Genomic DNA, 22,673 nt, shown 5'->3' with positions numbered 1-22,673 from the left:
TTGGGTTTCTTGCAGTTTCTCGTGGTTCAAAGAAGGAACGCTGACATTGAGAAAACTAAGTCAGTTAAACACTTCAAAGGTATTTAAGTTTGTCCATTTGCCAGTACTTCCTACATGTGGGAATGCTTTTATCTTGTCCTCAAATAAACTATGATCTCCCCCTGAGAAAGCCATCATAGGAAAAATGAAAGGCCTTTTGTCGGAATACAGGGCACTCAGCTCTACACTTTATTTCAATTGGAGCATCTAATTATTTAAATACAACTCTTTAGGATATTGACAAAGTGGCAACCAAAAGTAGAAAGATCGGTAAAATGCAAAGATTCTTTATTATCACTGCCATATTGGATCGGCTTCCGTTGTGTTTCCTGGGACCATTGAAAAAGTGGGACATTGGTATAACACGTTTGGCATCCTTTGAGTCATAAATATCCTCTGCACCTTGAATATTGTGTACAATTCTGGTCGCCATATCTCAAAAAAGATATAGTTGCAATGAAGAAGGTACAGAGAAGGGCAACCAAAATGATAAAGGGGATGGAACAGCTCCCCTATGAAGAAAGGCTGAAGAAGTTAGGGCTGTTCAGCTTGGAGAAGAGATGGCTGAGGGGATATATGATAGAGGTCTTTAAAATAATGAGGGGTCATGAATGAGTAGATGTGAACTATTATTTACACTTTCGGATAATAGTAGGACTAGGGGATACTCCATGAAGTTAGCAAGTAGCACAATTAAGACTAATTGGAGAAAATTATTTTTCACTCAATGCACAATTAAGCTCTGGAATTTGTTGCCAGAGGATGTGGTTAGTGCAGTTAGTGTAGCTGGGTTCAAAAAAGGTTTGGATAAGTTCTTGGAGAAGTCCATTAACTGCTATTAATCAAGTTGACTTAGGGAATGGCCTCTGCTATTACTGGCATCAGTAGCATGGGATCTTCTTGGTGTTTGGGTACTTGCCAGATTCTTGTGGCCTGGTTTCACCTCTGTTAGAAACAGGATGCTGGGCTTGATGGACCCCTTGGTCTGACCCAGCATGGCAATTTCTTATGTTCTTATGTTCTCTGCAGGCAATTAAATTGAAATTAATAGTCAAATATTGTCACATATTAATAAGTTCTATTATAAATACATATATATATATATATATATATATATATATATATATATATATATAATATTAGGATCATGTACTTCTGTATTATGATGATACTGAAATTCTTTGTATATACTTTTACTGGCTAATGTATTTTGTATGCAAATCATTTTTGTAATACTATATAATATGTGGGTAATAATGTTTTGAAAATAAGGAAGAATTATAAAGTTTGTTACAGTAAAGGATAATTACATTAGTGTCCTTTTCTGTTTTGTTTGTAGTTGCTCTTTACACTGTTTCCTTATGTGGTTTTTTACAGAGCTATTAGAATTTTGATGCATCAGTGCCATGTAGTCTTTTCTACTTGACATGTGAATATTCTGTCTGATATATATTTGATTAAAAGATTTTTTTGCAATAAATGTATTTTTATTTTACAATATATATAAGCTTTTTGTGCAAGTTAAGTAAGTTTGCCTCACTCTTTTTAGAGTATACTTTTTGTTTTTGTTTTTTTTTGTTTTTACGGTCTGGTAAAGCAAATAAGCATGAGGTTAACTTGCTGGTATGGCGGTTACTACTCTTTACCAACATGCCTGATACTTTGGATGCAACTCCAACATTGCTCTCTGCTTCAATGGTAATAGGTAACAGGGAATTGGACTCAGACAGCTACCAACAAGTGCCCTGACTTTGATGGTTTGGGAAAATAAGTAAGGAGGTGGCTTGTATGGTGCAGCAGATGCTACCATAAGCTTGCTGGGCAGAGTAGATGGACCATTTAGTCCCTTTCTGCCATCATTTTCCACGTTCATATATGTTCCATATAAATAAAAATGTAAATGTTCGTTTGTTCAAAATCTTAAATCTCCGAAAGTTCTTCACCAATTGCATTGAAATTTTGACACAACGTTGCATTTGAATACGCGCGTGTTTTTATATACCTATATTATATAGATGTCACACCTGTGATAGGTAAAAACATGCTTATTTGGAAAAACAGTGCCATCTGTTGGACGTAAAAGCAGCACATGCTGTCTACAATATAAATGGGCTCTGATCGACAGACCGCAAATGTGCAGTAGAGAGCAGCTCTACCGCGCATGTGCGGACCATAGAGCTCTGCGCTACGTGCTGGGTGTCACAGAGGGGAGGAGGAAAGGGCAGACGAGTCGCCGTTCCGAGAAACGGCTCAGCCCGTTCCTCCAAAACTGGGGAAGGGGGGAGGGAGTAGGGACTGCCAGACAGTTACACACAGGAGGAGGAAAGAGTAGAAGAGTCACCGATCCAGTTCGTACACCGCTGGGGAAGGGGAGGGGAGGGAGTTGGGATGGCCGGAGCAGAGCAAATGCAGTAGAAAGCAGCTGTGAAGAGATCACAAGCAGCTGCAGCCTGCAGCAGCCAAAGTGGAAAGAGCTGAACAGAGAACAACTCGCCCTCCTCCCCCACCCCTGATTCCCGCAGATAAGGAGAAGCCAAGTTAATATCCCGCAACTGTGGAGGGGGGGAGGGGGAAGGAAGTCAAGCTGCCCGTGGGTCTCAGCTACCATGGGAAGAGTTTACATGGGCATCGCTCCACCCCCACTCCTAGCAAAGCACCATCATGAAAGTTAAAGCCAGAGCCTTGCTTCCGCCTCCCTCAAGCTCCCGATCAGATTTCTTAAAGGCACAGGTCTCCCAGAAAGAGCAAAGTAAGCTAGGCAACGTATCCCAAATCTGTTGCAGTGCCTGCTTCCTACCCTTTGCGAGGGGGGGGAATGGAGTGTTTTCCTCACTTCCCAGACATAACAGGCGAGGGAACTTTGCAAGCTCTTATGAGTGCAGGGCAAAGACTTAGGTGGAGAGGGGACAAAAATATTGCTCATTTTAACTGTGTGAGAGAGAATTGTGTTAATGTGCGCTGAAGGCGAGTATGAGTGTCAGAGTGAGAGGGAGACTACGTGAGGGATTGTGTATGTGTGTGAGAGGGACTGAGCATGCATGTGTGAGGGACAGAGGGAGAGTGTATGTGCAAGAGAGAGAGAGAGTGGAAGCCTATGTAGGGGGCTGTATGAGAGAGAGAGTCTCTACCCCCCCAGCTCTCCACTTATAGGTTAGAGTGGAAGGGGTTGAGTGTAGAGGGGAATGGGAGAGCAAAGGAGTTGGGGGCTGTAAGGATAGAGTGAAAGGGTCTGAGCCAGTCCCTCCGCCACCGGGGAAGGGGGGAGGGAGTTGGGATGGCAGGACCATTACGCCTCGCGAGATCCCCCTCGGCCACCGCTGCAGTTCCTACCACCGCCGCTGCCTCTGCCCCCTTGTGGTGCTGGGGTGGGAGGAGCGGAGCAGAGCAAAGACGTAGGAGGAGAGGGGACAAAAATCTTGCCCGTTTTAACGGACTTAACGGCTTGTACTAAATATTTTACGATTCCATTTCAATGTTTCCGATTGCATTGTTAAATTGAATTTTCATAGATTTTGATTTATTTTCATTTTGATTTAATTATTTCATGTGACATTGCGTTGGAATTGAGCTGTGTTGTTTACCATACCGTTCATTTACTGAGTATAGTTTATTTTTTTTCTTTTGTCATTCTTTTTCATTTCTAGAATTATGCGGTTTACATCTAGACATGGATTGCTTCTCACATGGACAATTATATTTTGCGTGTTCTAGAGTCGGCAAACCAGACAATCTCTATATCTGCACAGACAATGGAACAACAAAAAATATTGTATACCCACAAGCATTGTGAAATTAAACATATTAGAAACGTACGCTTTCTCTTTTCTTTCTTTTCCATTTAACCAGACTGAGCCACAGCAACGCATGGCCGGGTAGAGCTAGTATATATATATATATATATATATATATATATATTTATATATAGACAGCATTGAGAAATTGTGCGGCCCAAAACTGGGAGATACACGTGTGTCTCGGATGTGCGTGTGGCAGGTGAATATTAAAAGGCCCGAGATGGCGCTTTATCTCCCACTATGTAGCAAGGTTTAGAGGGTCTGACTTTACAGGGTAAAAGATAGGCTAACTAACAGGGGGGGAGGGGTTAGGAAAGCTGATAGGTTAACTGGGTGAACTAGGAACCAACTGAGAAACTGGGTTCTAGTGTCAGTGTGTGTATCTACTGAAATCCCCCCACTGTCACCTTTCAATTTCATAATACCGCTTCAGACATTTATCCTTTCTCTGATATTTCTGAAAAATTATGTCACCTCTTTTTACCATTTTGGCAATCCTTTCTTCTGCCTGACTTTTAGCTTTCTTGATTTCCATCTTTGTCTCCCTCAGTTTCACCAGATATTCTTTCGTTTGTTCCTCTTTTTGTGATCCTTTATATTTTTTGTTCTTTTTGCTTTTATTTTATCAGCCACCTCCTTTTAGTTTCACTCACTGTTGTTCCACCTCTCCCATTTTCTCCCAGTCTTCTAGTTCTTCCTCAAAGTATATCCCCATTTTGACAAAGTCCGTATATTTGAAATTCAAAACCTGGGTCTTCATGTGACTTCTCTGCATCCTATTGGCAATATCAAACCATACTGTTTGATGATCACTACTGCTGATATGATCTCCCACCTGGACAATAGAGACATTATCCCCATTAGTGAGCACCCAGTCAAGTATCTCATCTTCCCTCATGGGTTCCATTAACATTTGTTTGAAGAGAGCCCCTTGCAAGGCATCCATTATCTCTATACCTCTGGTAGATTCCACAGAAGGGATTCTCCAGTCTATGTCCTGCAGACTAAAATCTCCCATTTCTTTCTTTCTTTCTTTATTTTATTTTAAATCTTTTCTATACCATCGCTAAGTCATATACCATCGCAACAGTTTACATGTAAGCACATAAATTAATGTGGGTGAGGGTGTATAATAGTACATTCTAACAGGTGCCGCTAAAGGTTCGGCTACACTATATCATTAAAGACAATCAAATGTTTAGTGGAGTAGGTCATGACCAAATGTACCAGTAAGGTACTGTTCATGGGTAAAATTCACTATTCATAGTGTTACAATTATGTTTATAGTGATGTAGAGTTTGTGGACCACTCTACTGTACAATCCCTTTTTTCCCACCTTCTGGATGTCTTCAAACAAATCTCTGTCTAGCTCTTCCATTTGGGTCAGAGGCCTGTAAACCAATCCAGTAAAAAATGGATGCACCATCATCTTTTTTCAAGACGGCCCATAATACTTCTTCTCTACCCCATTTCCCTTGCAGTTCAGTTTCTTGGATATTGTTTTTGACATAAAAAAACTACTCCTCCCCCTCTTCTGATCTCTCTGACCTTTCTTATCAAGTTATAGCCCAGTATGGCCATATGCCACTCATGAGAATCTGTGATCCATGTCTCCGTGACTGCAACAATGCCCAGGTCTGCCTCTACCAGATTGTGAGCATTTGTAGTCATTGCTTTCCAATTTTTCTCTCTTGTTTTGTTGTCCTTCCTAATCATATTTTCTGCTTTTTGAGTTGATTGATTTTGTTATTTTCTTCTCCCACTTTCTGTATTGCTTGGGAGTGATGTCAATTTTATTGGCCATATCCTGCCACCCCCATTCTTTAGTTTAAATGTCTGATAATATATGATCTGAATTTCTCACTTAGCATCCTCCTTCCTGCTAATGACAAATGAAGGCCATCTTTATAATAAAGCTTTTTATTGCTCCATACACGACCCCAGCCTCCAATGTATCCAAAACCATTTACTGTACACCAGGTTTAGAGCCAGGAGTTGAAATTATTTATATGGCAAAGCTTCTCTTTTCCCTTTGCATGGACAGGTAGTATTTCCAAAAAAGCAGTAGTCTTTGCAGTGTGTTTTATCATCTTTACTAGATTATGGAAATCTTTTTGTACTTCATGGCAGTCATTTCTATAGAGGCAATTGACCCCCAGATGGATGATAATGCTGATATCAAAGTTCTTACTTACTTCTTCAAACTTGGACTAACTAGTTTATATTTCTTCTAGCTGAGGATCCTGGAATGCATTTAATTGTTGTGTCACCATCAAAATGTGGTCTCTGATGATTGTCTCCCAGTAGAAGCAGCTTTCTTTTATGACATTTGAATATGTTGAAGGGCTTCGGGGTGCACTGGATAACTTCACTTTTAGAAATCACTTCAAAATCTAATGCTGAGTTTTCTTCATTCTCCAAGGCAGAAAAATCATTATGTAGGGGTAACAGTGGGGACAGTGGGTATCTCTTCATCACAGGCCTTATTCTGCCAGAGCCCACTGTTATCCAGGTGCTCCTGGGTTTTTTGAATCATAAGAACATAAGAAATTGCCATCCTGGGTCAGACCAAGGGGTCCATCACGCCCAGCATCCTGTTTCCAAAAGAGGTGAAACCAGGCCACAAAAACCTGGCAAGTACCCAAAACCAAGAAGATCCCATGCTACTGATGCCAGTAATAGCAGAGGCCATTCCCTAAGTCAACTTGATTAATAGCAGTTAATGGACTTTTCCTCCAAGAACTTATCCAAACCTTTTTTCTTTTTTGAACCCAGCTACACTAACTGCACTAACCACATCCTCTGGCAACAAATTCCAGAGTTTAATTGTGCATTGAGTGAAAAAGAATGTTCGCTGATTACTCTTAAATGTACTACTTGCTAACTTCATGGAAGTGCCCCCTAGTCCTTCTATTATCCAAAAGTATTGATAACCAATTCACATCTTCTCATTCAAGACCTCTCATGATTTTAAAGATGACTATCATATCCACCCTCAGCCTTCTCTTCTCTTAGCTGAACAACCCTAACCTCTTCAGCCTTTCCTCATAGGGGAGCTATTCCATCCCCTTTATCATTTTGGTTGCCCTTCTCTATACCTTCTCCATCACAACTATATCCTTTTTGAGATGCAGCGACCAGAATTGTACACAGTATTCAAAGTGCAGTCATACCATGGAACAAAACAGAGGCATTATGACAATTTTTGTTTTATTAACCATTTAGGGATGTGAATCGTTTTTTGACAATTTAAAACAATCGTCAGATATATTTTAAATCATCAAAAATCGTTAGAGCCGCGATACAATAGCAATTCCCCCGATTTATTGTCAAAAAATCGTAAATTGGGGGAGGAGGGAGGGCGGGAAAACCGGCACACCAAAACAACCCTAAAACCCACCCCGACCCTTTAAAACAAATCCCCCACCCTCCCGAACCCCCCAAAATGTTTTAAATTATCTGGGGTCCAGTGTGGGGGGGGGAGTTCCCGGCGCGATCTCCCGCTCTCGGGCCACGGCTGCATTAATAGAAATGGCGCCGGTGGCCCTTTGCCCTTACCATATGACAGGGAAAATGTAGCACCGGCGCCATTTTGCTTCCTGTCACCTGACGTCACGAGTGCAGGAGATCGCTCCCGGACCCCCGCTGGACCCCCAGGGACTTTTAGCCAGCTTGGGGGGCCTCCTGATCCCCACAAGACTTGCCAAAAGTCCAGCGGGGGTCCGGGAGCGACCTCCTGCACTCGGGCCGTATTGCCAATATTCAAAATGGCGCCGGCGCTACTTTTGCCCTCACTATGTCATACGGGTCGTATGACATAGTGAGGGCATGACATACGGCCCCCCCAAGCTGGCCAAAAGTCCCTGGGGGTCCAGCGGGGGTCCGGGAGCGATCTCCTGCACTCGTGACATCGGGTGTCACGAGACAGGAACCAAAATGGCGCCAGCGCTACCTTTGCCCTGTCATATGGTAAGGGCAAAGGGCCACGGTGCCATTTCTATTAACGCAGCCGTGGCCCGAGAGCGGGAGATTGTGCCGGGACCCCCCCCACTGGACCCCAGGTAATTTAAAACATTTTGGGGGGGTTTGGGAGGGTGGGGGATTTGTTTTAAAGGGTCGGGGTGGGTTTTAGGGTTGTTTTGGTGTGCCGGTTTTCCCGCTGATTTACGATTTGATGATTTTTTAACAAAAAAAAACCATGACGATCAGATTTCCCTCCCCCCCAGCCAAAATCGATCGTTAAGACGGTCGATCACACGATTCACATCCCTATTAACCATTCCCTTCCTAATAATTTCTAACATTCTCTTTGATTTTTTTTTTTTTATATATTTAATCTTTATTGCATTTTACTTTAATTACAAAGAAATAATTTCAATGTTTCCCATATTCCAGCCAGGTAACAAAAAAAGGGAACTTGTCCATTCACTCTGGAAGAATCAAATAATATAAAGATAACTTATACATTATGTCACCTGGTCATATGTTCATTGATATCAATCACACAATAAACCCACACACACCAACCTGTGTATTCCAGTACACCCCAATGTAAACAAACCGAACAACCGATGTACTGGTCTCTTATTAATATAGCACTCTATCACCAAAAAATATACTTATGTAAGACCCTCTATTCACGAGCAGAAAATTATGTTACAACTCGTTTATCATAGGGGTCTATATTGCTTTAATTATCATTCCTCCGTCTATTTTGTTTAGATTTTTTGTAGTTTTTTAAAAAAGTTACCACGAAAATTATAAGGAAAATCCCAAATAAGCAAGTCACATGAGTAAATATTGAAACGGATACTTATCCATGCTGAAAAGGTCCCAAAAATCCCGACATGGCCATGTTTCGGACGACAGTCCTGCTTCAGGGGAAAAGCGGAAACCTATTGAACAAATCCATCTTCTTACGGCAATTTTGTCCGTGCAAATCCTTATTTCAAAGGCAGGCTGAAATTCAACCCGCTGCGATTTAACAATGGCGGCTGCCCGAAAACCTTTTATCCAGCTCTAACGGAAATGCAAACTTGTTGCCTCCTCTTCCGGGGAACCTATCTTCCTCTGCGGGCGGTGAGGGGAGTTCTCTATCACGTCCTCCTCTTGCGGGGAACCTATCTCTACGGGCGGTGAGGGGAGTTCTCTATCACGTCCTCCCCCGGCTCGGGCTGCTGTATGTTAGAATTGTAACGGAGGCCATACCCGATTTCAAAATAGCCTCAAATTTTAAATCTGTCGAAAAATCAAACAAAGGGTGTGACAGAATGTGCAAAAACAGTGTCCAATCTTTAAGCCACAATAATCAGGACATCGATTTCATTGAATAAAAAATAATGAGTCCTCCATCACTTTTTTAAAAAACTACAAAAAATCTAAACAAAATAGATGGAGGAATGATAATTAAAGCAATATAGATCCCTATGATAAACGAGTTGCAACATAATTTTCTGCTCGTGAATAGAGGGTCTTACATAAGTATATTTTTTGTGGATAGAGTGCTATATTAATAAGAGACCAGTACATCGGTTGTTTGGTTCATATGTACATTGAACCATTATTAATATTAAGAAATATTGGGAGATCAAGGGTGACTATAGCAGATAATAATATAGGAAATTAAACAAAAATATAAGGCTGATTAACTGTGATTTACACCAACAATATACCTATCTCCAGTACTTAAGGATTTTCTCTAGGACTGCGATGAGGAATCAAGATGTATACGTAATTGCTCCAGATCTGTAAATACAAACTTTACATCTCCACGAAATATTAAACAACGACAGGGAAATCGCAGTAAAAAATGTGCTCCTCTCTCCACTGCCTCCTTCCTCATTTCTAAAAACGTTTTTCGCTTTATTTGTGTCATCCTGGCTATGTCTGCGAAGATACGAAAAGGCTGACCAAAAAATTTCACATTTTGAAATCTAAAATACTGTTTCAGGACATCATCCCTATCTAATCTCAATGTAAACTGAACCAATAAAGTGGCTCGCAGAGCAATATCCATTTCAAATGACTTTTCCAAAAAGTTAGTTATATCTAAAGTATCTTCCTCTTGTTTTTCTTGCTGATTAGAGTTTTCACTCTCACCAGATCGCAATACTTGATAGTAGGCTGTTGCAATTAATGGAATTTTTTCCAATGGAAACTTTAATATGTTCACAAAATAACTCTTCAATAAGTCCATAGGCGACTGTAGTTTAGTTTTAGGGAAGTTCAAAAAACGCAGGTTTGCTCTCTTAGATAGGTTTTCCTGAAACTCCATTTTATTCTGAATCATTTTCTCTGATCTTATGAGGTTTCCTTGTACTTTATCCATTTCTTTCACTTTACCTTCCAAGATTACTGTTCTTTTATCAACCAATATCACCTTTTCTTCCACTTTACTAGTTTTATTCATGGCTTCTTTCACCGTTAAGGTTCATGTATTAATGGATTTTTGCATTACAATCAAGATGTTTTTTATTTCCTCCAAAGAAGGAGCTAGGACTGAGGTAGTATTGAGAAGAGATATGTTGCTCATCGCAACTCCTACCTCCAAAAGTCCTTCACCACTTCTCTTTCGGTCTTCTAGGCGTTGTTGTTGAGCCTCTTTCTCGCGGCCCCTGGAACCCATTTCAGTCGGGCTCACTGAGGAGAAATTTTCTTCTCCTCTCGGGGTACCATTTTTTGAAAATAAAATTTTCTCAATAGGATCCGCTATATCAGTTGTTCTCATTGGTGGGTCCGGAATCGCTGGATATCCTGGGCTTAGCGATGTTTCAAAAGTCAAGGGGCTAGGCTGCTGCTCCATGCCTGCCCCAGTGACAACAGCTTCCGGGTCTAAAGTCGGCATTTTTGCGAAGGCAGCTTCGATCTTCGTCTGTCTCATGGACTCCGGCGTAGAGGTAATTTCTCGCACCCAAGCTTTCCTCTTGGTGTGAGGCATGTTCGGAATGAATTCAAAGAAAATTTCTGAGGTTTAGCCAGGAGGAAATATTCATAGGTCAAGAGCTGCGATCCGCACGTCCTCACAGGTCGGCGGCCATCTTGATCTAGCCTCTCTCTTAGATTTTTTGACTGCTGCAGCACAATGAGATGACAATTTCAAAGTATTATCCACTATGATGCCTCGATCTTTTTCCTGGGTGGTAGCTCCTAATATGGAACCTAACATCGTGTAACTACAGCAAGGGTTATTTTTCACTATATGCAACACCTTACACTTGTCCACATTAAATTTCATATGTCATTTGGATGCCCAATCTTCTAGTCTCAAAAGGGCCTCCTGTAATGTATCATAATCCGCTTGTGAATCCTGGATGTCTGACATTTCTGGGTGAGAGGAGATTGATGCACAGGATGCTGTAAAGTTGGGGAAGGTGGGTGTCTGTTTGTCACATGTCTTGTTCTACCAGAGACCACTGTAAACCATTTTGTTGTCCAGGTTTTCTGTAAGCTCTGTGGGAGATGGGCGAGGAATGCTGTAGGGTGAAAAGGATTCAAAGAGGTTTTAAAATTATGAAAGAACCCAAGATGAATACAGATAATGATAACTTCTTAATAAGCTGTTATGCGTGCTGTCCGTGGCAGACCTGCGCCACGGCCCTCTCACCTTGCTACAGTTTCTCCAGCTCCTGGTTCCTCCTTGGTGGTGGCAGTGGGCTGTCAGCTCCGTCCTCAGGCCTCCCCTGGTGCCTGCGGCCACGCTGCAGTCCCTGGCGTTCCCAGTCCAGCCACTGCGTCTATTGCTTCTCGTCAGTCCTCTCTGCATGGCCTGCGGAGAGACGCTTTCTCTCGGCGCTGCACCCTTCCCTAGGCGCATGTGCACGCTTGAGTATTGCTTAAAAAGGAACTGTGGCAGGAACCTAGCCGTGGCCCCGGATGATGATGTCAACAGAGCTACTGTATTTAAGCGTAGGCTCCACTCCCTAGCTTTGCCTTTGCAACAGGTCCCCTCGCTGGTCAAGTACTAGTTGCCTCTTAAGAGATTCATCTTTACGTTCCTGCTCCTCCTTTGTTCCTGATTCCTGTCTCCTTGTTCCTACGTTCCTGCCTTGCTCCTTTCTATAGATTGCCTACTCGGACTTTGATTCTGCTTTGCCTGACCATGCCATTGACTCTCTCCAAGCACGGACCTTTGCTTCACCTGACTACGCTACTGCCTATCTCCAGATCCAGACCTCTTCTTTGCGTGACTACGCTCTTGCATATGCTCGGATCCAGACCTTGCATCATCTGTCTACTCATTGACTTTCGTGTTCAGACCTCTGCCTTTCTTGCCACATCTCCAGATTGCCGCTAGCCCTGACGCAAGCGTGTTCCTTGACACCTCTTAAGCTTATCGTTTGGACTTGGTTCATTCAGGCTTCAGTCTGCTCTTGCTTGAGTGCCCCCTGTCTGCTTCCGTTCCATTGGCACCGAGTTTCCAGTACCCTACCTCATCCAGCATAAGACAATACCATCTTTCACCTGCTGTCTCTGGGCTGAACCGATCTTCACATCAACTCTACACAGAGGCCCACTTAAGTCCAGCCGGCCCCGGCATCCAAAGGCTCAACCCGCCTTTGGGTGAAGCTCCTGCTGGCCTCTGTCCATCAGCCCACTCCACCTGCTGATGGTGGGGACCCATAGGTCCCTACCTATGGGTTGCGTTAACCCCACCTCAGCCCAATGGTCCACCTCTGGCGCAACAGGTTGCAATGGCCCTGGACTCGGTGGAGCCGCATGCCCTCCAGGCCATCCCAGGCCTGGCATCCAAGGTACAAGAACAGCAGCAGTTTCTTGAGGCACTGGCCTCCTCCATTGATCATCATCATGCTCGGCTTGATGCCCTTTCCAGTAATCCAGTTTCTATGCCGGCTCCTCCTCATCCACAGCCATCATCAGCGACGCCTCATGCCTTGCTGGCCCTACCAGCGCCCCCATGCTTCAACAGTGACTGCAAGCTCTGCAGAGGGTTTATCAAACAATGCTATATGAAATTTGCTCTGCAGCCTTCTTTCTTCCAGTACGAATTAACCAAGGTCACCTTTATTCTGTCGCGTCTCAAGGGGAAGGCGCTGGTTTGGGCTTCACCCTTATGGGAACGATCAGACTCTCTCCTAAGGGAGCTGTCTCAGTTCGTGGCTGTGTTTTGACAGAACTTTGAGGATCTTGGGTGGCATGTCATGACAAACACCAACTTGTTGCACCTCCGTCAAGGTCAAAGAAGCCTCTTTGACTATACTATTGAGTTTCGGACTTTGGCCTCTGAGCTCACCATGCAGGAAGACTGCATATGAGCTATCTACCTGGATGGGCTTTCTGTGCAGCTGAAGGATGAGCTGGATGCCAGGGAGCTCCCTTCCTCACTTGAGGACCTTCTAGACTTGACAGGCCGAATCGACCATCGTCTCCAAGAGCGTCACCGGGAGAGTCAGATGCCCAAGAAGCCCTCTCGGGTTTGATCCCGTTTGCCACCGACTACCAGCCCTGCCTCAGGTAGGGTCACTATTGTGGCCAATATGGAAGAGCCCATGCAGTTGGGCCATGGGCGGCTGACCCTGGAAGAGCACCTCTGGCGGAAACAAACTGGTCTGTGTCTGTACTGCAGAGCACCTGGCCACCATCTACAGACTTGCTCTGTCCATCCTGGAAACTTGCCAGCCTATGTTCAGCAGGGGTCCTGAACTTGGGCACAATGTCTCTGGCTCCTCAATTGACTGTACAGGTTACCCTGATCTGGGTCTCCCGGTCCTTTCCAGTTCTTGCTCTAGTGGATTCTGGAGCAGGAGGTAATTTCATCCTTTAGGATCTAGTTCAACTCCTGGGTATAAAAACCCGTCCTTTGGAAACCTCTCTGTGTACAGCGTCCATCTATGGTAATCTCCATACGGAGGAACTTAAACTGTTGGTATTGGAAAAGTTGATACACTCGGTAGTCTTAGGGCTACCTTGGCTCCAACGTCACTCACCCCAATTTTATTGGGGTTCTCTGCAACTGGCTGGAGTGGGGTCTAGCCTGCCACCAGTCCTGTCTACGGAAAGTGGTATTTCCACCCGTGGTTCCTCTGGCTACCACCTCTTCAGGTATACCTGCTCCTTACGCTGATTTTGAAGATGTATTCTCCAAGCAAAAGGCTGATCTTATCCCACCTCTTTGGAGGTTTGATTGTTCCATTGACCTCCTACCTTGGACCACGCCTTCCCGAGGACGTACCTATCCTCTGTCTCTTCCTGAGACAAAAGCTATGATGGAGTACATCCAAGAAAACCTTGCGAAGGGATTCATCTGCCCCTCTACTTCTCCTGCTGGGGCAGGATTCTTTTTTGTGACCAAGAAGGATGGGTCACTTAGGCCGTGTATTGACTATTGCAGCCTGAACTCCATCACCAAAATGACAAGTACCCACTACCACTGATCTCGGAATTATTCGACCGCTTGCACGGAGCATCAATATTCACTAAGTTGGATCTACATGGAGCGTATAATCTGGTGTGGATCCGCCCTGATGATATTTGGAAGACAGCCTTTAACACACGAGACGGGCATTACAAATACCTGGTGATGCCCTTCGGCCTCTGTAACGCGCCTGCAGTTTTCCAATGAATGATGAATGAGATCTTTAGAGATTTACTGTACACCAAGGTTGTGGCCTATTTGGATGATATCATTGTCTTTTCTAAGGATCTGGTCACACATCGCACTAATGTCCATACCATCCTCCAACGCCTTCGTGAGAATCACTTATTTGCAAAATTGGATAAGTTTTATTCGAGAAATCCAGCCTACCATTTCTCGGATATATTATCTCCCAACGAGGATTCTCCATGGACCCTGCCAAGTTAAAAGGAATATGGGATTGGCCACAGCCCATGGGCCTTAAGGCGCTCCAGTGCTTCTTGGTTTCCTGAACTACTATCGCCATTTTATTCCACACTATTCCATTTTGTCCGTCCCTCTGACTGCACTGACTTGCAAAGGCCAAGATACTCAGAATTGGACTCCGGAAGCCATCAATGCCTTTCACCGCCTTAAAGAAGCCTTCCAGGTGGGGTCTTGTCTATCACCCAGACCTGAACCGCTCATTCCTAGTGGAAGTGGATGCCTCCGCCATCGGGGCTGGGGCGGTCTTGAGCCAACGAACTGCCTCTGGATCTACAGTCCCATGTTCTTTCTACTCGTGTAAATTCTCATCTGCAGAGCAGAATTATAGTATCAGAGACCACAAATTGCTCGCCATCAAGTTACCTCTTGAGGAATGGCGCCCATGGTTAGAGGGTGCGCAACACAAATTCATCGTATTCACTGATCACAAGAACCTGAAACATTTGAGCCATGCCCATCATCTCAATGCTCGTTAGGCCCAATGGGCCTTATTCTTCTCCAGGTTCAATTTTGAGCTTTGTTAACGTCCAGCTGAGAAAAACCTCTGGGCAGATGCCCTCTCATGCTCGTTCAAGCCTGAAGATACCCCGGAAGAACCCGATCACATAATAAACCCTGCTTGCATTTGTCTATCTGCTACTCACCCAGTTCCCACCGGGAAGACTGTCGTGCCTTGATGACTCTGAGAAAGAGTCCTTCGATGGGCTCATGATTCTAAGTTCGCTGGTCAACCAGAGCGAGCCGAACCTTGGCGCTACTCCAGCGGTTCATCTGGTGGCCCATTGTGGTCTCTAACGTGAAAGCATACGTCAAATCCTGTAATATGTGTGCACAGAAAAATCCCCCGGTCGGCTGACCTTGGGGTCTCCTCCAGCCACTTCAGCTCCCAAGGAATCGTGGACCCACCTGTCTACGGATTTCATCGTGGACTTGCCTCCATCTAAGGGCAACACCATCATATAGGTAACCATACACCGATTTTCAAAAATGGCCCATTTCATCCCACTAACGGGCCTACCATCTGCTCCTGAACTGGCACGCCTATTCTTTCATCACATCTTCAGATTATATGGCCTACTCAAGGACATTGACTCCGATAGAGGCCCACAATTTGTTGCTAGATATTGGCGTGCTCTCTGCTGAAAATTCGGCATTAACATTAGTCTAACAACTGCTTACCACCCTCAAGCCAATAAAGCTGAGCGAATGAATCACTCCTTAAAGGCCTTTTTATGCGCTTACATCAACGTCTGCCAAGGCAATTGGTCAGAACTACTCCTTTGGGCGGAGTTTTCTCAGAATTCCCACATCGCCACAGCTACAGGCACCTTTCCGATCTCCATCATCTATGGAAAGCAACCACAATCACCACTGCCCATACCTCTGTCAGTGCCTTTCCCTGCAGCACAGGCTACCTCAGTCGCCCTCAAGGCTTTATGGGAGCAGACGAATCTTCGCTTACGTCAAGCTGCTTCCCGGGCCAAGAGAACTACTGACAGTCACCGACACTTGGCTCCTGAATTCCTTCCTGGCCAGAAGGTCTGGTTGAGCACTCGATATATCAGACTCAAGATACCTTCTCAACAATTTGCTCCAAGGTATATTGGACCTTTTATGGTCTCCTGATGCATTGGACCAGTTACTTACCAGCTTCGGCTGCATCCTACACTGGGAATACATAATACGTTTCAAGTATCTCTTCTAAAATCAGTGGTCTTGTCCTGGCCTTCCCGAAAGGCTCCTGACCCACCTCCTTTGGTAGCTGAGACTGATACAACCTACAAGGTGCATGAAATCCTTGACATCCGCAGTAGGGGCCGCCGGTGGGAATACCTCCTTTCTTGGGAGGGTTATGGACCCGAAGAAAATTAATGGGAACCAGCTCAAAATATCCTGGACAAAACCCTTCTCCTGAGCTTTCATCGTGCCCATACGGGCAAACCTTGACCTCCAAGGGGGTGGCGTAAAGGGGGGTACTATTACATGTGCCGTCCACGGCAGATGTGCAGCACAGCCCCCCTCACCTTGCTACAGTATCTCCAGCTCCTGGTTCCTCCTCGCTGGTGACAGTGGGCTGTCAGCTCCATTCTCAGGCCTCCCCACAGTGCCTCCAGCCCTGCTGCAGTCCCTGGTGTTCCCGGTCCAGCCACCGCGTCCATTGCTTCTCATCGGGCCTCTCCGTGTGGCCCGCGGAGAGACGTTCCCTCTTGGCGCCTCGCCTCTCCTTAGGTGCAAGCGCTTCAGTATTGCTTAAGAAGAGACCGCGGCGGGAACCTAGCTGCGGCCCCGGATGATGACGGCAACAGAACTACTGTATTTAAGCGCAGGCTCTGCTCCCTAGCTTTGCCTTTGCAACAGGTCCCCTCGCTGGTCGAGTATTTGTTGCCTCTCAAGAGATTCATCTCTACGTCCTGCTCCTCGTTGTTCCTGGTTCATGTCTCCTTGTTCCTACATTCCTGCCTTGCTCCTTTCTTCGGATTGCCTACTCCAACTTTGACTCTGCTTCGCTTGACCATGCCATTGACTCTCTCCAAGCCTGGACCTCTGCTTTGTCTGACCACGCCATTGACTCTCTCCAAGCCCGGACCTTTGCTTCGCCTGACTATGTTACTGCCTATCTCCAGACCCAGACATCTGCTTTGCCTGACTACGCTACTGCCTATCTCCAGACCCAGACTTCTGCTTTGCCTGACTATGCTACTGCCTATCTCCAGAACCTGACCTCTGCTTTGCCTGACTATGCTCTTGCCTATCCTCAGATCCAGACCTTGCATCATCTGTCTACTTACTGACCTTCATGTTCAGACCTCTGCCTTGCTTGCCACTGTCTGCAGATTGCCGCCAGCCCTGACTCAAGTCTGTACCTTGATGCCTCTTAAGCTTATTGCTTGGATTTTGTTCATTCAGGCTTCGGCCTGCTCTTGCTCAAGTGCCCCTTGTCTGCTTCTGTTCCATTGGTGCCCGAGTTTCCAGTACCCTACTTCGTTCAGCATAAGACAATACCATTTTTCACCTGCTGTCTCTGGGCTGAACCGATCTTCACATCAACTCTGCACAGAGGCCCACCTAAGTCCAGCCGGCCTCGACACCCAATGGCTCAACCCACGGGAAACGAGGGCTGGTAGTGGTGAAGCTCCAGCTGGCCTCTGTCCATCAGTTCACTCTGCCTGCCAACGGTTGGGATCCATAGGTCTCTACCTATGGATTGCGTCAACCCCACCTCGGCCCAAGGGTCCACCTCCGGCGCAACATAAGTGTTCCTTGGATTTGATGATTCTTCTAATAAATGCATCAAAGAAAAAAGTGGCCAATTAAGAATGAAATTGCACCGAGAAAGTAAAGAGATAGATGATGAGAGAAGCAGGAAGAGAGTAAGGAAAAACATGGAACAACCACTCCTTACCTACAGCACTATCAAAAGAGACTTCATTACCATCTACATCATGATATGTGGTGAATAAGCCCCTTTTTCTTAGAGGACAACATTTGGGAGAGGAGTGTGGACCTAGGGAGGTAGAAGAAAGGGAGAATGAATGCAGTATCAAAGCAGGCTGATAAGAGGGAGAGGACAATACATAAGACAAATATATTGATGGGATCACCAATTGTGAATTTATCAAATGTCACATTAACTCCAGAAGAAAAAGGCAGTTTTAAGAAAAGGTCTTTCTTTTGTACCCATTAGTAAATATAATGCTTTTCAGATGCGCATTAATTTAAGTTTATTCGAAACTTGGGATACAGCATTTTTTTGAAAAAGAAACTGCAAGGCATTTGGATTTTAATCTGTTTAAGAAGAATTCTAAGTGGGTGCCTCCTAGGCCTATTAATCCATTGATACATACAGTTCAAACTCTTGATCTGAATGATATAGAGGAATTGGATCAGAAGAAAAATAGGGTCTTCTACAACCTTACTAAGGAAGAAAGACCAGCAATATACACACTCAAAGAGAAGAAAAAAATTGTCAACAAGCCTGCAGACAAGGAGGGTACTATCATTATTCTCAACAGAGCTGATTGTGTGAAAGATATTAATAGGCAGCTATGAGGCACCTCATGCTATCTTCCTCTTAAAGGGTATCCTACCTGTATTATTCAAAAGCTATCAATGAGTTAGTCAAAACTTTCTTAGTAGTAAGAAAGAGTAGGGATGTGCAGAAGGAAAAAATTTGTTTTGATTCGTATTTGTTTTGCCAGGACCCAAATTTGTTGCATTCATTTCATAGGGGGAAAAACCAATTCATTTGATTGTTGTATTTGTTTTCCGTTTTCCCATTAAAGTCAATGGGGGAAATATTTGCAGCCTATTTTTGGCTGCAGAATTGGGGTTTTATTATCAATTCTGATGAAACGTCTGGTGAGCAATCATCAGAACAAGAAAAGAGTTCCAAGGTACTTAGACTGTGGCAAAGTGGCACCAAAGTGGCATGAATAGCCGAAGGCACTGTAAAGGAGCAAAAGGGTACCAGGAGTGGCAAGAGTGCTTTAACAGAGGTGCAAAGCAGCAGCAAGAGTGTCACAAACACACCACAGCTTCAAAAGAGAGCACCGATAACAGTTGCATGAACCCTCGAAGGCAGCATGACAGACAAAATGGCAAGCAAGTGGCATCAACATCCTACAGGAAGGGGGAACATACAAGCAGAATCGGTGTAAGAAAAAACCACAAGGTGCTGATAAAGGGACAAAGCAGCAGAAAGACTAGCACCAACACACTGATGAACCATGATAGTGGCAAGAACACCCCAAGGAGTAGAATTGTCTGGTATATGGCAGCAAGGCAGAAGGTGCAAGACAGTATGGCAGCGCGAAGGTAGTCGGGTCCCTGTGGTTTTCATAGGGGCTAGACAAGCTGGCAGAGCTGAGGTAGTCAGGTCACTGTGGTTTTGATAGGGGCAACACAGGCTGACAGAGCGGAGGTAGTCAGGTCGCTGTGGTGTTGATAGGGGAAAGACAAGGAGGCAAGACAAGACGAGGCTCAGCATGCGGTGCGACTGTCAACCGGGGCGTACTGTCCACACGACCCGTCTTGAAACACAGACCAAGGAGTCTAACACACATGCTAGGACCTGAAATATGATGAACTATGCCTGGGTGGGGTAAAGCATTGCTGCTGTGCACAGGGCCAGTGCAAGGGTATTAGGCACCCTAAGCAAACCTTACAGCCTGGTGCCCTATCCCCACCTCCCTATACACAATTTTAAATTATGCATTTAACACATATTTTACATGAAAAGTGACATTCTGAGGTAAAATGAATATATACGTTATTGTGATCATTTCATGCACTGTGTGATGACAACAAGAAAACATTGCATCTTGGAATTCATATGGCATCATACCTATTGTGATATATTTCAGCATGGTCCTCCCATATCAACACAGAACTATCTGCCAACAATCAAAGAATAACAACCCTACCTATGAAAAAGAATACCACAAATATTACACCAGAATCTAAAATATCAATATACCTCCTATCAGGAAAAGAGAACTGGCCAAGCTAAAGCTACTACAGATCCCTACAGAGAAACCACATATTAAAAGAATGCTTCATCTCAGTCTTTGCATGCAGAACACAAACCCTCACCAATTACAGAATAAAGCCACATAAAGTTAAAATAGAAATGTGCAGACAACAACTGAACTGTAAAACACATCACACCAGACTCTATACAGTGCAACAATGGAAAAACAAAAATTTCACCATTCCTCATGAAACAATCAATAAAATCAAGAAATATAAACCATTAATCATAATAGTAAAATCATACTAATAAAATAATTTCAAAACAGCTGATGATTAGACTATCCGATAATTAAAGACTCATGCAAATTTTGAAAGCTTTACCGAACACCAATAAAATATTTCAAACAGTAGACACATCACATACTACCCAATAATTAAAATGGTAGTCAATCAAGAAAAATGAACTTAAAAAGCCACCTTTACTTACCCTCTCCAGCAGTTCTCCTACTCTTTTCCCTTGCAGGCCACACCAGAAGCAGCAGTAGCTGCTAAAGCTGTCCTCACGGGCCTCTTCCTTAGGGACCACAACCAGTCTCTTCTGTCTCTCACACACACTCACTAGTTACACCCTCAGGACCAGTTTCTGTCTCTCGCACACCAATCATCTCTCCAACCAGTCTATCTCTCTCTCTCTCACACACAAACACACATACACACCAGTCATCTCCCTGATCAGTCTCTCTCACACATACACACATCACCTCTCTGGCCAGTCTCTCTCAATCACACAATGCTCTCACTCTCTCTTACTTATACACAGGCTTTTAATCACACACATGCTCCCTCTATTTCGCTTACACAAAAGCTCTCAATCACACACATGTTCTATCTCACTTACAAACAGGCTCAATCACAAACATGCCCTCTCTCACAGCCACAAGCCAGCCAAAAACATGCTCCATCTCTCTCTCACACACACACATTGATACACACAAGCACCCTCCCTGTTTCACATATGCACCACACACATACAGAAGCACCCTCCCTATCCCACATACATGAAGCACCTTCCCTGTCTCATACACAGAAGCACCATTCCTTTCTCACATATACACCACATACACACACACAGAAGCACCATTCCTTTCTCACATACACACCACATACACACACACACACACACACAGAAGCACCATTCCTTTCTCACATACACACCACATACACACACACACAGAAGCACCATTCCTTTCTCACATACACACCACATACACACACATAGAAGCACCATTCCTTTCTCACATACACACCACATACACTCACACACACACACATACACACACACAGAAGCACCATTCTTTTCTCACATACACACCACATACACAGAAGCCCCATTCCTTTCTCACACACACACACACAGAAGCAACCTTCCAATCTCAAATACCTATACATACAAAGGTCCCCAGCTGAACAGCTTGTCTCCGCTGGTGGCTAGCAGCGCCGATCTTCTTTTCTTCAGCCCTGCCTGCCTGGTCTCGGGTGGCGGCTGGCTGTGCATATCTTCTTTTCTTCGGCCCCACCAGCCTGCTCTCCGGCGGCGGCTGGCAGTGCCTATCTTCCTTTCTTCAGCCCCACCAGCCTGCTCTCTGGCGGAGGCTGGCAGTGCCGATCTTCTTTTCTTCGGCCCCGCCAGCTTGCTCTCCAGCGGCGGCTGGCTGCGCCAATCTTCTTTTCTTCGGCCTCTCCGGAAGCGGCTGGCTATGCCAGTTTTCATTTCTCTGGCGGCGGCTGGCTGTGCCGATCTTCTTTTCTTCGGCCCGGTGCCCTCAAATGTGAGCAGGAGCAGAGGAGGCCACGTGATCAGCTAGTCTGGCCCACCAGGGGAAGCCTGATCCCCCGATAGGCCAATCCGCCCTGGTGGATACTCTCACATGGCCTTCTATTTCAGCCACTAAAACATTGCGGTGCGAACCAAAAAAATGAAACTTATGATATGTTGCATTCGTGGGGTTCGCCATGCATTTCACGGACCCACAAATGCAACAAATAGGGACCTATTAGTTGCGGATTGCACATTTGTTCAAAACGAATGCACATCCCTAGTAAGAGATCAACTTTTTAAAGGTTGAACATCCTGTCACTACAACCATAGACATTCTCCCTAAAATCAATAAAGCATTGAGGAATCCATCAGGCTACCCTATAGTTGCAGCAATTAGTTTCATTTTGGAGCCATTGTCAAAGTTCACTGACGTGTTTCTTATACCCTTTGTTCAGAAAATTCCTTCTTATGTGCAGTATTCATCATACATTATAAATATTTAAGATCTAATAGATATGATGTTGATGTTATGTTAGTAACCTTGGATATTAAGTCACTTTTCACAAACATCCCTCAAATGGAAGCAATTAACATTATCAGGGAGATATTAAACAAGAGAGAGAATAACCTGAGGGTTCCTATGGAATTTATTTTTCAACTTGCAGAAATAGCACTGACAAAAAATTACTTC

Source organism: Rhinatrema bivittatum, chromosome 3 (genome assembly GCF_901001135.1).
Source record: "Rhinatrema bivittatum chromosome 3, aRhiBiv1.1, whole genome shotgun sequence".
Classification (NCBI taxonomy): Eukaryota; Metazoa; Chordata; class Amphibia; order Gymnophiona; family Rhinatrematidae; genus Rhinatrema; species Rhinatrema bivittatum.
The sequence above is the reverse complement of the archived record's forward strand: the minus strand, read 5'-3'. Positions refer to the sequence as shown.